Source organism: Lactuca saligna, chromosome 2 (assembly GCF_052625555.1).
Source record: "Lactuca saligna cultivar CGN05327 chromosome 2, ASM5262555v1, whole genome shotgun sequence".
Lineage (NCBI taxonomy): Eukaryota > Viridiplantae > Streptophyta > Magnoliopsida > Asterales > Asteraceae > Lactuca > Lactuca saligna.
Genome location: NC_136418.1, coordinates 125,310,312 through 125,323,992, shown reverse-complemented (window position 1 = coordinate 125,323,992; position 13,681 = coordinate 125,310,312). Strand labels below are relative to the sequence as shown.

Below are 13,681 nucleotides of genomic sequence, written 5' to 3'. Positions count from 1 at the left end.
ATTTATATTTAAATTTTCTTATTATATTGTTATATTATATGTTCGTTTATGTTCATATATGTTCAATTGTGTTTTCTATATTTGTTCGTTTATGTTTGTTTAGCATTTTCACGAACATAAACGAACGAACATGAACAAGGTAATTTGATAAACGAACGAACATGAACAAAAAAATCTCGTTCGTTTATCCGTTCGTGTTTGTTTGTTGTTCAGCTAACTTAAACGAATGAACATGAACAAGACCTTGTTCGTGTTCGTTTGGTTCGTTTACACTCCTAGTTACAAGCATCCCAAAGAAGACTTTTAGGAAGAAGTGCAGCAATTACAATGGATCATCATCATTGGCTTACTGTGATAAGTGGTGTCTTATCAGGTCTGTTGTTTTCTAAGCATCTTGCTGAGCTGGCATATTTTTTTGTTTAGATAGCGGTTTGTGATGGTGGTTTCTCTGCCTTTGTGGTGGTTGGTATGGCTGTTATTGGTGTTGCAATCCTGTATGCCACATTCTATGTTTGGTTAGGTGTCGACACACCTGGATCAATGAAGGTTACTGACTGTAAGTGTCCATTTAGTATCTTATTTAGTTCCAGAACATGTTCATTTTTTTATAATGAAGCTCCATTTTTGAAATGATTAATGACAGAGTTAAATGTTGTAATTGTTTGAAATCCAGTTTAGTAAGGAACCTGGTAAACAGTTAGAGGAATGCAAGCTTAAGGTCATGTATATTGCTCTTTAGGGGAATAACAATTTCGGTGATGCTCCAAAAGAGAATTCTAATCCAAACTCTGTGAGTTCAATGACAATTCCTTTCCTACTTTCCGGATTCCAATATAATCCAATACAATCGGAGTGCATGATTCCATTCCATGATAAGGTTGGTTGTGAAATAGAAAAAATCTAATATAGAATCCTTCACAATTGATGAATTTTACAATTCAAATGGGAAGGTGAAATATTTTAATTTTTATAAAAGACAAAAATCCCCTTGTATTAAAATAATTTAAATAGAAAATCAAAAAAATTATCTAACTATTAGAAACATAAAGTTATCTAATTTTAATTGTGTCAAGAAAATGCATCAAAGTTCATATTCGGATTCCGATTGCAATTCCAATTCCATATATTTCCAAAGCATTTTAAATGCTAAAACCAAAGATTTTGGGAGAAAGTACGGTTGCATTTATGTAGATTCCATTCCTTTCTTTTCTTTAAATGTAGAATCAAGCAATTCAGACTCTATGATCTACTAGGGAATCAGCTATGAAAGAAGCAACTCAATTGCAACATGAACTGGTAAATTTACATCTTTACCCAGCTCTCTAGCTTGTTCTTGTTTTAGACCATACAAATCTCTCTTTAGTCGACATACATGAAGCGGAAGCTTGTCATCAATGAAGCTTGGTGGTTGTTCCATGAAAACAGTGTCTGATAGGCAACCATTAAGGAAGGCATTATTTACATTTGATTGATGTAAAGGCCATTGTTGCATGACAGCAATGGATAAAACAATATGCACAGTGGATGTCTTAACAACCAGACTAAATGTGTGAGAGTAATCAAGGCCAGGTACTTGTGTAAAACATTGACCATCTAGTCGGGCTTTGTATCTCTCAATGATGCCATCAGAATGAAACTTGGTACGAAAAATCCATTTTGAGCCAACCACATTTGAATGTGTGGGATGAGGCACTAATTCCCATGTGTTATTGGCATGTAAAGCCTCCATTTCTTCTTCCATAGCCATGAGCCATTGAGGATTTTTGGATGCCGACTTGAAGCTCTTTGGGACTGTGGAGGAAAACAAGGAGTAAATAAGATTTGTAGAACCTAGTGTTGATAGATCACCAAACAGTTTTTGTTTAACAATGTCATCCTTAACACGTGTAACCATAGGGTGAGCAAATCTAGTGGGTGGGACTAGAGGAGGGTGTTGATCAGAAAATGGGGTAGGAGATGGTGAGTTGTAGACCATGACAGCAGCTGAGTCATCAGCCTCGTCAGCAGTTGAGTGAGCCCTAGCACCACACGCTGATGAGGATGGGGTGGATGAGGGAAAGACTAATGGTAGACTGTGAGATGGACATAGAACGTAGGTAGGTGTTGTGGAAGTGACAGTAGGTGCTAAGGGAGGAGTAGGAATGACAGGTGTGGTAGATGGAGTAGCATTTTGATCATCAAAGGTGGAGAAAACAGTGTTTGCTAGATTAGTAGAGGAAAGAGTACCCGCAAATGGAAGGCTGTTTTCGTCAAATTGCGCATGTCTGGAAGTATAAACTCATCGATTGCTTGGATCAAGACACTTATAACCTTTGTATTGAGTACAATAACCAATAAAGATGCAAGGAGAACTTGTTCTTGAGAGAGAGTAGCTGCAAAATCAGACTTGTTCTTGAGATGAGTAAAACCAGGTGAAACTTGAGTGGTCATCAACAAAGATGACATAGTACAAATAACCATCAGTGGAGGTGATGGGAGCTGGACCGCATAAGTCACAAATGATTAAATCTAGGACTTTATCAGCACGTTTTATGTTTTCACTAAAAGGTAAATGATAACTTTTGGAAAGTTGACACGAAGTACACAAACCAGGCTTTGGTAAAAGAGATGTAATAAACAAAGAACCAATTTTATTTAATAAATAAATAGTGTCAAAAGCTACATGTCCTAATCTACTATGCAAAATTTCAAAAGACGCAATATTGCGTTATTCATTAAAGCTGCAGCTAACGCCTTGGTTCCTTGCTGAAGCACATAACATCCATCCTCACATCTGCCCTTTGCTATCACGTCCTTGGTTTTGCGATTCTGAATGGCAAAACATTTATTAGAAAAAAAACAATGTCAACCGGGAAGTCATCAGTTAACTTGCTAATGGAGAGCAAGTTCTTTGTGAGGTGAGGTACTACAAGAACGTCCAGTAATTTTAGATTGTGGGAGATAGTAGAAGTACCAACATGAGAGATGTTTAGAGAATTTCCATTTCTAACAACAACATGTTCACTACCAGAGTAAAATTGATGGGTGGAAGTAGCCATGTGTTTTGTACCCCGTGAATCAGCATACCAATCTGGGTTGGATAGAATTAAGTTGCACTGATTTTGAAAGGAATGGGAAAGGTTGGTATCAATTTGAGATTCTCTTTTAGCATAGTTGAACAGTTCTGGGAAATAAGAGGCATAGTGCCCATTTGTTCTGCACAGTTGATAGTGCGATGGTCTCCAGCCACGTCCCCTACCCCCAGAAAATTGATTCCGATGACGATCGCCTGAGTGATTGCCATGGCTGGAAGGACTACCTCTAGTGGGAGGATTGGATTGTTGATAGTGTTGTGCCTAAAAAGCAACAGGGGATGCATTGGAGATGGTGTATAGTGAGTTCAAGAATAACTCATGGCTTTTCGTTTGAGACAAGAGGTTGCAGAAAGGAGTTGCTTTCAGGGAGCGGTGAGTATTGGAGAAAGATTCAAATCCTATACAAAGACAACACAGAAACCAGTGTGCCTTGTCGAGTTCATTAATAGGTTGCCCAATAGCTGCTAATTGATTACAAATAGTCTTAGACTTTCGACCATACTCTGAGACAGTAGAGGTACCTTTACGAAGTTGGTGTAAGGAGTCACGGAGAGAGTGCATTCGTTCCATGGAGTCATAGCTATAGGCATCTTCAAGAGCCTTCCAGACTGCGTGTGCAGAGTTGAGTCCAAGTGTTTCGGCTATTGCTTCTTCGGTCAGTGATGACTGAATAATTAGCAAGGCTTGCTGATCATACTTCTGTCGTGATGTGTAGAGAGGATTTGGAGAGGATTTTCCCTCGACTTAGATGGGTTTTTTTTGGTTTTACAAGAGACCCATCAATATGGCCCAATAGATCCTGATAGGACAAAAGGGGGCAGATCTGGTTTCTCCATAAGAGGTAATTAGTGGCTGAAAGTTTAATTGTGAGCAGCTGAAGGACAGTATTGATTGAGATGGGAGTTTCATAGGAAGACATGGTGATTGAAGAAGAAATCGATAGAGGAGAAAGAGTAGAATCGAAAGGGAGGTCGGCTAGGGTTAATTTCGTTTCCTGGCTGATACCATATGAGAAGTATTTCCCTTGAATGTTACTGAGATTATTATTGAGTATACATATAAGATAACTACAAGATATACATACAACTAATTAAGCTAATAACAAGGAATTTAAACTATAAAAGTTTATCCAATTTAATATTTATCTTGTTTATCTTGAGTGTTGCCAATAATTGGGATACTGGTTGTTCTTCTGATGTCAGTTCCTTTTTTTTTTTTCTGTAATGTTGTTTCTACACTTGGAAATAGTTTATTCAAATATTGGGATCTTTTCAAGTATCAAATCAACCACTTGAAAACACTAAAGGTTTGACTTTTCTTTATTATTCTGAATAGCTTTTATTAATCCTTGTAATTATACTTTTATCTTTTTTCCTATCAGATGTGTATATGTCTTGATTTCATGCATAACAATAGAGAGATCTGACTTTTGTAGATGGAGCATGGATTGCTATCTTCTGTTATATGTCTTTTATTATCCTAAAGAGTAAAGACTCAAGGATGTTGATGACAATTCATGTGAGTGGAGGCCATTAAAAAGCATGTTGCACTTTTCAAGGAGTAGAGTAAATCACATGAATGGTCCCTATGGTTTTGGGTAATTTGTACGTTTGGTCCCTAACTTATTTTTTTAACTCGGAAGGTCCCTACTGTTTGTTTTTGTTACGCGTTTGGTCCCTACTATTTGTTTTTGTTACACGTTTGGTCCCTGTTTTACCCAAAACGACTATTATTTAAATAGGAAAAAATGATAGGGTGGGTAAGGTAAGGTGAGAGGGGTGGGGTTGGGGGTCTGTTTATTTAAATAGATTAAAAAAATCAAGGGTAAAATAGTTTTTTTTTATGTATGACAGGGACCAAGCGCATAACAAAAACAAACAATAGGGACCTTCCGAGTTAAAAATATAAATTAGAGACCAAATACGCAAATTACCCTAAACCATAGGGACCATTCGTGTAATTTACTCCAAGGAGTATTGTGAGTACAGAAAGTTGCATGTTTTCTTTGGTTGATAGAAATAGGGGCCTTGATGATAACTCTTTTCTCGATCTTCTTGGTGAAAATGCCACTTTAAATAAATCAAAATTAGTAACAAATTTTTAATTAAATATATGCATTACACCTGATAAATCATTTTATTTTATTCTTTTTAAATCTTACTAGCTTAATTTTAATATCTCTTTCAGAATTTTTTTATTAAAAAAAATTACTAAAACAGTTTAATTTTCTAGATTATTGATGAGAAGTCTTTGATTAAGAAGTACCAAAGAAAAATATATTTTCTTAAACAAGTGCTTGATCAATTAAGATGTGGGATGCTTGTAGGTGTTAATCCTAAAGAGATAATGACTTTAAAACAAAAGATATTATTTTATTTATTTATTATTTATGCTTTGTGTTTATTAAAAAATAAAACAGCTTTAATGAGTAGAATTCAAAGGCTCGTGAAACTGATACTTGTTTCTTAATAAAACACAATTCTTGGGTTAACTCATGAAAGGAGTTTCTCTGCCAATGAGGATGATGTAAGTTACATGACTTTTTCATTTTCACTATTTTATATATCTATAGAACTCGAGATTAATGACTTTTTTTCAAAAAATTATCCTAACATTTCTTGCTATTACCATATTAAAAAGAAAATTGAATCTATGTTGTTGTTTTGGTTTTAGGCTGAGAGAGAATTACAACCATGGTTTGCTAACAATGTCGGTTGCCTGCTACCATTCGGTGCCTTTCTCACCCGAGCGCTCTAAGCACCTCGGTTCTTAGAGCCATTTTGCACGCCGACTTGATCAACCCAAGTGCATTCATGAAAGGAACCAGTATGTGCTACTGAAAAAGGCGGAGTCACTCCATCCGTTTATTCACGAAAGGAATTGGTGGCAAACCAATGATATGGAAGTTTTTTTTTGACATGATATCTGAAAGAAGAAGGTGTCCTTAATAGAAATGTAGTATTAGGTTATCTATTTAGGGAAAACCTCTTAATAACAATGTACAATTAGATCCCTTAATACCAATGTATTACAATTTGTGACATAATGTTATTGGATGAAATTGATTGTTTTGATATATATCTGTTTTTATATTTTTGTATTACGAGTAAATGAGTATCATAAAGGCACATCATATATGCATATCGTAAATGGTTGTTGAAGTTTATGACACGCAAATTCGTGTCATCTTCATTTATGACAGAGGCTTTAATGATACGCAATGTGTGTTCTAAACGCACATCGTATGATTACGACACACAAATGTGTGTCGTCTTCCTTTATGACAGGGCTTCCTTGACACGCAATGCGTGTCGTAAATGTGTGTCCTAATTGTGCGTCGTAAATCGTGCATCGTAAATAGACAACGTGCAAAAGCGTGCCGTCTCTCGCTATGACAAGGCCTTCCTTGACACGCATTTGTGCGCCGTCTGAGCATGTTACGACACGTATTGCGCGTCGTAAAGGGTTGTTTTTCTAGTAGTGATTCTTTTCATCTTTCTAAGTAATTGGTAGATTCTTGATGCAAAAACACTTTTGTGATTGTTATTTTATTGCCATAAGTGGCTAATTTCTCTATTTTTGTTGACTTTGGCTAAAACCCTTCGATGTTTGTGGGTTTTTGAAGTATTTATGCTTAATTGTCATTTGTCTTATGTTTATGATTTTAGTTCATATTTCTTATGCTTGTTTAGTACTTTGATAATGAGCTTGGTACTTGAATGAGAAATTGTTGGTTTGTTTCTTTGATTTAGCATTGAATCAATAAATTTACTTAGAACATGGGCTTTATGATGGTAGAAATCATCTCTAGCGTATGATTCATTACTCCTTTATGTATGTGTAAGCATGACATCCTCTAGGAATTGGGGATTACTTCATTCTTAAGGCTAATCAACTTCTTTGGTTCAATTGATTCAATTGAATCCTTGATTTTGATTAAGAAGGTGTGTTGTAGGCTTCCCCAACCTCTATACTACCTATGAGGAATCTTGGCATATCATGCTTCATGATTGCTATAACTAATTTGGGATGAATGAAAAGCTTCATATTGAATCCTAATGATAAACACACAAATGTTCATTGTGTTGAATTGCCTTGGTTAACCAATTCTCTCCAATATTTGAGCATCTCACCACCTTGCTTAGTTGCAAGCTTTTTAGTTGTTCAAGTCTTTTAGTTCTCAAGCAATCACAACATCCCCCTTTTAGTTTAATTGTAGTTAGTTAGTTTATTCACACTAGTTTTATTGTATTGCATTGGTGATTGAATATAACCATTTTCTCCAGGATCGATACCCCTTTTTACCATTATATTACGTTTTATTTTCAAACGAAGGGTGTAATTTTCTTGGTGGACTTGACATCCCATCACTAAAAAAGGTAAGTAGGAGGTTTATGGTGCCTAGCATCCATTACTAATGTCATGTGATCCCGATGAGTGGACCCCTGGTTGAGGGTTTTAGACCTTCTTTCGAGGGGGTTGGGAGTTGGCCGAAACAATGTTCCTACAGAATGTTGGTGCTACTTCCGTTATCGATTAGCACTTGATGAATTTGATTTTGAAGAACGTAGGTCGTTATCACGAGTAGACCCTTGGGGTTCCACATAGGCATTCATGGGTCTTATAATGAGAAGCTAATATTAAGGATGTTTTTAGGTAGTACCTCGACATTGCCATCTGCCTCTTCACACTCGCTCCGCTTATGAGGTCTTGTGATGGTAAGAATCTCTTCCTTAACTTGGCATTCCCTCCCACCTTTTTGATCTTCGGTATTCCGCTGGTCAGCTTTAAACTTGGATCTCAAGTCCTTTGCACTTGTTGTGAGGTCACTTGATAGGTGTTTTCCATCTATTTCCTTATTTAGAATCGTACACTCAACTGTTTCGAAGTTTTGCTCTTGTGGTAATCACGGTATTTCCCTTTCTCTTTCTCCACATTTGGAGGTGTTTTCTTAGCTACATGCACTTCAGCTCGGTGGCTCCGGGGCTCGATTTACTGAAAGGGAGAAATCTTCCAGGTGGGTGTTATGAGTGTCGATTGTGCTTTTCTTGGCTTCTGTTGTGGTAATCTCAGTGATTGGGGTTTGCATGGGAGTTCGCTTCTTCAAACTTGATATATGCATTTGCAACAACCTTTAGGTTGGCTTCCTTCTGTTCGTCATCTTCAATTTGTCGGCGATATTTTTCGACTCTGTATTTGATTTCATCTCTCGACTGAGGTACCATTCCCGACATCTTTTTTGAAAAAGGCCTAGGAGTAGACCTTAGGCAAAGGCTCCAGTTACAAGGAACTCTTCGTGACTCAGGATGTTGAGTGTCGCCAGCATGAATCTAGTGTAGTATGCTCATATCGATTCTCATTCTTTTTTCTTGCATGTCATTATGGAGTTCGCATCTCCATTCCTCTTCGTCAGTTGCATGGTGTTGTTGCGGAAAAGGTATCTCAGTTGTTCGAAACTTGCGATGTTTCCTGGTCGTAGTGCCTTGAACCATTTTTTCAACGTTTCCTAATAACGTAATAGGGAAATACATACACATGATCTGCTAGTCCATCCTTAGTGAAGTCCTCATCTACTCATAGGTGCCGATGTGTTGGTCAGGGTCAGTTGTTCCGTCATGCTTAGGGACATTTGGTATCATTGTCGAATGCGGGATCTTATACTGCAAGAGCTCCTGGAAGAAGGCAGAACTAGTGTTGCTCACCTGGTTTTCCATGCACAGGTATGGACAACCACCATACATACTAAATTGTTAGGCGTAATACAGGTTCCCGTACGTTTGATTGTATATCGTTGCTTGCGATATGTATGGTTACTATTGGGAGCTCAATTTGATGCTTTGCTGTAGTTATGAGATTTGCATTCGGCTACTGAGGCATGTTTAAAAATGACCCATGAGGCCATTGGATGAAGGTGTTGAGCTGTTGTGTTGATGGGAAGTGAGAGTTAGGCTCTTGTGACGGTGGTGTTTGATGATTGGATTTGTGCGACTGCTGAAAAAAAAAAGGGTTGAACATCAGAGGTTGTAGAGCGAAAAGTGGGATATGCAACATGTCTGCCATTGTAGAGAACTGATAACTTGGCATTAGGTATTGTTTGGAGGACAGTATGGTCCCTGGGGACAAAGTGTTTGTCCCCGCCTGTTGCATATGCGTTTGCGGCTGAGAAACCGCTGGTTGTGACTGATGAGTCGTTAGTTGGGATTGTTGAGTTAGTGGTTGCGACTGTTGTGTTGGTGGCGTGTACGTGGGTGGAGGCTTGTCCATCTGAGGCAGATGGTTGTGTGCTCTTGAGCAACGATATTGATCTGATTGGGCTTGTTTCTCCCTCATTAGAAGTCGTAGGTTCCTTTCCCTTCATTTCCACCGTATAGGGTAGTTTTAAGGTTGTGTAGTTCTGAGTACACGCCCAGATGGCACCAAATGTTGTGATATATTTTCGAGCTTAACGGTGTCTGTAGTGGTTTCGCCTGAGTTAAGCCTGAGAATCACAACCAAGGTAATGTGGCCATTCTAGACACCACTCCTATAAGTAGATCGGTCGGTATAATAACTTTGAATCCCTGTTAAATCATAATTCAATGTTCATAATAATAATTATGAATATAGTTAAAAGTTACATTGAGAGCAAAAGAGTGTAGTTTAACTTATAAAGGTTTTAACAACAACCTAGAAAATGCGTGAACATAACTCCTAAAACAAAAGCTCTATTTTGTCGGGCTCCTAGCTACTCTAAAGCTCAGATCTTCAACTCTCGTTTAGATTGTTTTGGGTAACAATTGACCAATTAAAATTTCGTTTTCTATTCTTGCACTGTTGCGCTGAAACTACAAAAAATTCCTAATTTCCTCTCACAAAGTGGACGTTCTATATATTTACGCTATTGCTTCAATAATTGCTATGACTTTTGTTATGATCACATAGGCTAACTTTCTCAAAGATTCACTTTTTTGATATGCAGAGTCGTACCGATTTGATTGCGAAACTTCGGTGAAGCAAAACTTCTTCATACGAAATCAGATTTCAGCGTTCTTTATATGTGCAAAATCTTTGTCACATATACTATAAATTTAGTTAAGATTATTTTTCCTAAATAATCTTCTATATAAAATCATTTTTAACACTTAATATATCTTATTTGACTAGCCTAAATTTGTGAGTGTTAAAAAAGTGATTCCACAACGGTATTACAAAATGTGACCGATAACTCTTAGACATGTGCAACAAGCTAAACATATTTCCATATGCTTGAAGTCTTTGTGGATACAGATTAAAAAGAAAGACAGTGCGTGCCTACACCCAACACCATAGGATAGTTTTATCCTCATAACCATCCAAATTCTATATGTAAATTGGGCTGCTTCACTATTACTTGTGCATCAATTTTTCATGTCAATACTTGTGATGGAGTTTTGGATATATATATATATATATATATATATATATATATATATATATATATATATATATATATATATATATATATATATATATATATATAGTCAAGATCAAATAAGAAGTAAATTTTGGTAGAAATATAAGAAATTTTTTACCTTCCTACCAAAAAAATTTCTTACTGGATATATATATATAGGTTTAGGTTCATTTGAGACCATTCTGATTTTGTAAGACCGTGAGACCAAATCTAAAAATAATTTTAAAATGTAAAATAAATAGAAAAATCCAAAAATTCTTTTTTTAAATATTATTTTCGGAACTTAAATTAACTAAAAAAAATAAATAGAATAAGAAAAATTCCGTTTTTTTTTTTAAATAAGTGAAATATTCTGATAGAATATTACACTAATATATTCTAAAAAATAATTTTAAAATGCAGAATAAATGGAAAAATCTAAAAATTCTTTTTTTAAATATTATTTACGGAATTTGAATTAACTAAAAAAATAGAAATAAAATAAAAATAAATTCCATTTTTTTGAAAAATACGTGAAATATTGTAATAGAATATTACACTGACATATTTTAAAAAATAATTTTAAAATGTAAAATAAATGGAAAAATCCAAAAATTCTTTTTTTAAATTATTATTTTCGGAACTTGAATTAACTAAAAAAAAATTAAAAAAAGATTTTAAAAATTAAAAAATGCGTCTCACGGTCTCACAAAATTAGACCGTCTCACATGAATCCAACCCTATATATATATATATATATATATATATATATATATATATATATATATATATATATATATATATATATATATATATATATATATATATATATATATATATATATGTTATCATTATAAAATAAAAATTCATTTATCTTACATACTTCATTGTATACATGTGTTATTTGATAGTACATCGTGCTCTGAATTTCCTTGTTGATAGAGAAAAGATCAAATGATGCTTCATGAACATTTGTACCAACAACTTTTAATGCAAACATAGAGGAGTGGCATGACATGGTTGCTGGATCCATCTACCGAACTTATTCTCATTGATACCATATACTTATGTTTGAATTTCATTACCGAAGTAATAGTGACATATAGGAAAATGTCATCCGATGATTAGTTAATTTCAACCTTTTATGCATCTATGCCTCCCTACTAATATATTGCATGCCGACTATTTAGGGATATTTAGACTTCCAGACATCCACATTTGCTATATACGATAATTATTAGGACCACTATATTTCAAAATCTGCATCTTTGTTTATATCTATGAGAACTTGTTTCCACAAACTCCTACTCTTAGTAGGTATGAATTAACTATTGGGATACCAAACTTATTATTGTAATCACCTTAAGAGTTTCAAACTAACCCTTGTGAAGGGCGCAGATGTACTGTAACAATTTACCGATAGATTGCTGAGTGTTCTGTTGTTGGCTCATTGAGGTTGATTGTTTGCAAATCTATGAGGATAGTGGGTTCCATGAAGACCTAGGTCATGTTATATCTAAGGCGATTTGTGAAAATTGTATGAGGAACAAAGAAAAAAATAGTGTTCGATTTGCACATTATGTTATTATTTAAAACATAATTATTACATTTTGCAATAGATTTAATCATTTTCATGGATTGTTCTATTACTTTTTGCATAAATACACTTTCTTTTTCAAAAACCATGTAAAAGTTAACGGCGAGTAAACTATAATTATACACAAAAGTAAACACAATACAAATGAACAACAATTAATTTAAATTTACAATAATATTAAAAACTACCCCGAAATTTGATAAAAATAATAAGGTTTAATGTAACACTGGAGATATCTTAAATCATATTTTCTCTTTTTTGTATATTATATTAACTATTTTTTTATAAACAATTATCTTCAAAAGTCATCAATAATACTACCAATTATCTTGAAAAATAATTAATAATACTATCAACATCTCCAACCATTAGTTTAAATTTATAAATATAAAAAACGACTCCAAAATGTTAGTCCGTGATCTGTAACACATTGTTCTGATCGGTTATTTTCTTTTAAAAAGTAAGAGTTATTATTAGAGCTGTACACGAACCAAACGAACACGAACAAGGTCTTGTTCATGTTCGTTCGTTTAAATTAGCCGAACAACAAACGAACACGAACAGATAAATGAACGGGATTTTCTTGTTCATGTTCGTTCGTTTAACAAATTACTTTGTTCATGTTCGTTCATTTATGTTCGTGAACATGCTAAACGAACATAAACGAACAAACATAAACGAACAAAGATAAAAAAAACACAATTGAACATATATGAACATAAACGAATATATAATATAGCAATATAATGAAAATTAATTGAATATAGATGAATATAAATAAACTTAAACGAACGAACATAAACGAACGTAAACAAACATCATAAACGAACGTTCACGTACATAAATGAACGAACGAGACCATTGTTCATGTTCGTTCGTTTAACTAAACGAACGATAATTTTTGTTCATGTTTGTTCATTTATTAAATAAACGAACATAAACGAACTTCCCGCCGAACAGTTCACGAACGGTTCGCCGAACGTTCAGTTCGTTTACAGCCCTAGTTATTATTATTATTTTTTTTTGTCAAAAAGAACATTTATATTGGTTATATTCTTTAATTTTTTTCTTCTTATATTACTTAATATTGATATTAATACTATAAACAATTAATTAGATGTTTTACGCCTCTCAAAGATCAATGATCAATACAATATATCTTAGTTATCATGATAATGACTAACATAGCAAACAAGCAAATTAAATTAAGAGTAAATTACACGAATGGTTCCTATGGTTTGGAATAATTCGTGCATTTTGACCCTAACTTATTTTTTTAATTTGGAAGGTCATTATTGTTTATTTTTGTTATGCGTTTGGTCACTGTCTTACCTAAATGACTATTATGCCCTTATTTAAATAAATAAATTAAAATAGCCTTTTTAGGTAAAATAAAGAGAGATGGGGATATAGTTGGGAGTGTGCTTATTTAATTATATTAAAAATAAAAGAAAAAATAGTCATTTTAAGTAAGACAGAAACCAAACACACAATAAATACAAACAGTAAGGAAATTTCGAATTATAAAAATAAGTTAGGAATCAAATGCGCAAATTACTCTAAACCATAGGGATCATTCATGTAATATACTCTTAAATT

At 34.3% G+C, this 13,681-nt stretch overlaps 1 long non-coding RNA gene across 1 annotated transcript; it reads right to left on the bottom strand.

The window, feature by feature from the left end:
• Positions 1-2,610: 2,610 nt before the first annotated feature.
• Positions 2,611-4,220, bottom strand: LOC145031513 (uncharacterized). Its single transcript, XR_013676963.1, has 2 exons — positions 3,596-4,220; positions 2,611-2,808 (listed from the first exon to the last, which is right to left on the bottom strand). It is a non-coding gene; the product is annotated as an uncharacterized LOC145031513 (long non-coding RNA).
• Positions 4,221-13,681: the final 9,461 nt, after the last annotated feature.